General features: G+C 38.7%; 1 pseudogene; it reads right to left on the bottom strand.

Moving 5' to 3' along the window:
• Nucleotides 1-657: 657 nt before the first annotated feature.
• On the bottom strand, nucleotides 658-1533 carry LOC138024794 (uncharacterized; annotated as a pseudogene).
• Nucleotides 1534-2523: the final 990 nt, after the last annotated feature.

Genomic DNA, 2523 nt, shown 5'->3' with positions numbered 1-2523 from the left:
ATTGACATTGCAATTTATTCATATATTAGATATACTATAAGCTCTTTTCCTATGATCAATCTAGCAAGAAAAGGCACATCCCATGTTTTTGTTTATTATGTGTCTTCCAGTGAATTCTCAGTCATACTCTGTTGCAAAGGGCATAACAATAACAATAACAATAACAATAATAATAATAATAATAATAATTATCACTTTCTCTTAAAGTATTTGAGAACAGATTTCCAAGGGTGATCATGTATGCAACTCCATGACTCCCTGGAGCAGTAATTATTTGAAGGCTTTGAGGGCAGCTACATTCAGTTTTCATTATTGCTACAGTTCTGTTTCATATGGAACAATGGTAGAGTGTCTAAGCTAGTAATCAGGATTTTATAGGTTTGACTACAAGGAACACTTAGAATTTTTCTGAGTTGAAAATTACCACTTGTACAATAATCACTTGAGCACAGAGGCTCAACTAATTGGGAAGACAGGAAATCAAATGAACTCAACACAAATTATATTACATTGTTATCTCTGATAACATTATCGAGAGTTGAGTTGTTTCTACGAAAGTATAAGATAATTAAAATAATATTTACCATTTAATCAATAATTGCAACACTAAAAAATAGGAAATAAAGTGTATATATGTTTATACATATAACGAATTAATTATTTAAGAAACTGCTTGAGCTCATTGTTAACTTTTCCAGTAGCAACACTTTGCTTCACTAGCTTCATCAGGTTGTCTTTGCATATCGTGTAACCTTCATCAGCGACATTTAACTTAGGCAGACCACAATAACAAAATCTGTCATCGTGGTCTTTAACCCTCTTGGGTATGTAAGACGCAGAACCTCTCTTTTTCTCTTGACGATAAATAACACCGTAGGGGTCCATCTCTCTAAGCCATAAGAGACAGACAAACTCATGACGGAACACAATCCACCACCTCATACTTTTCTTCACATTGCAAGTGTTCTCAACATACTTTGCCAGCTTGACATGTTTAGCCTCTCGACCCTGCATAAAGTTAAGGCCAAGCCCAAACCCAAGCTCCTCCAATAGTAGGTTGGTGTGATATAGAATGGCATAGCCCAGGGTCCACACGGTGGGATTCACCCCATCTAACAGGAGACGATTTGCTGTGAAATAGTTTTGGCACAATTTCTTCAAATCATCAACTTGCTGCTTGCTTACATCAACTCTGGAGTAAATGGCAGCAGCATCCCTGATTTGCACACCAATGAATGCTAGTGTGTGAAGCTTTAGGACAGACCCACTTGACAGCTTGTCTATCTGCAACAGTGCCTTAATTAGGTAAGCAAAGTTCCATGAAAATCTCTTGGATTCCAGACCAGTGAATCTGTAAGAAAAAGGGATTCCCTTCTTTCTCTTCGCACTAAACCACCTATTAAAGCTGTTGCAAAGTCTTCCACACTTTATGGTTTCTCGTAAACTCTTCAGAAATGCAACCAGTACTGAGGAGTTTGGAAGGTCTGAGACCACTGTTGCTGTCTTCAGTTTAGCTTAGTCAGTGTACTGCATGGCCACTGTCAGGAGAGCTAAAAACCAATGCTGCCAGGCATTGTTAGTGTTGTGGAGTGCCTCAGCTTTAGCTAAATCCACATATTTGCCTAGAGGGGGGACAAATTCTTGCCTAGATTTCTCCTTGGTAATTAATTTGGTGACCTCTGATCTTTGTTTCCCATGAGGGTCTTTAAGCTTGTCTTTAAATTTGGCAACTTTCTCTGCAACTTGAATCCGCTTGGAGTAATCCCATGGTTGCCAAGTTGCTTCTGGTCCACCAATTGAGCCACCAATAGTGGTTTTGTCAGTTTGGTTCACATTGGCAAAGGGTGAAAAGTAAATGGTACAGTTATTAAGCTCGCCTGACATTGATAACAACCATTTCATGTCAGATAGGATCAACTGGAATCTAAATTCAACCACATGGCCTTGGTCTGTAGTGAGTTTAGTTCCCTCTATACGCTTCATTTCTTCTACCAAATGCTTGGTGTATTCATCAAGGGAGTGTCTTCAGCACAATTAGCACCCATCAGAAGGTGGTTGTCGTTGCAGCTCTGCACCCTGTTTAGAAGGTTCAGAATGCTGACAAGGTATGCTATAAATTAAGAATTAAAATCATGAGGGACCATTTAACTAAAAAAAGTGGTCATCACTAGCTCCCACAAAAAAATAATGCTAAAGAAAGTATCCAAACAATAATATTTTAAAGACATTAGTTTAATACTGCACTACTATACATACACTATATCACTATCATCTGAAAGTGCAAAAAGCAATACCTGTTGCCGTATCATCTTTCCCAAAGGGAGCACCATCTGCACCAATGGCTACATGCAGAACTCCTTTCGTGCCATTGAACCAATGTAGGCAGGGGTTTTTCGAATCCAGAAACAAGTACATATCAGCTAATCTCAGCAGGAAAGGTTCCAAGGGCCTGTAAACACCAGATGTTGATTCCAGGGAATATTTGCTTGCCAGGTCTTCCAATGATAGCACTTTACCAATTTC

This window comes from Montipora capricornis, chromosome 11 (assembly GCF_036669925.1).
Source record: "Montipora capricornis isolate CH-2021 chromosome 11, ASM3666992v2, whole genome shotgun sequence".
NCBI classification, from domain to species: Eukaryota; Metazoa; Cnidaria; class Anthozoa; order Scleractinia; family Acroporidae; genus Montipora; species Montipora capricornis.
The sequence above is the reverse complement of the archived record's forward strand: the minus strand, read 5'-3'. Positions and strand labels throughout refer to the sequence as shown.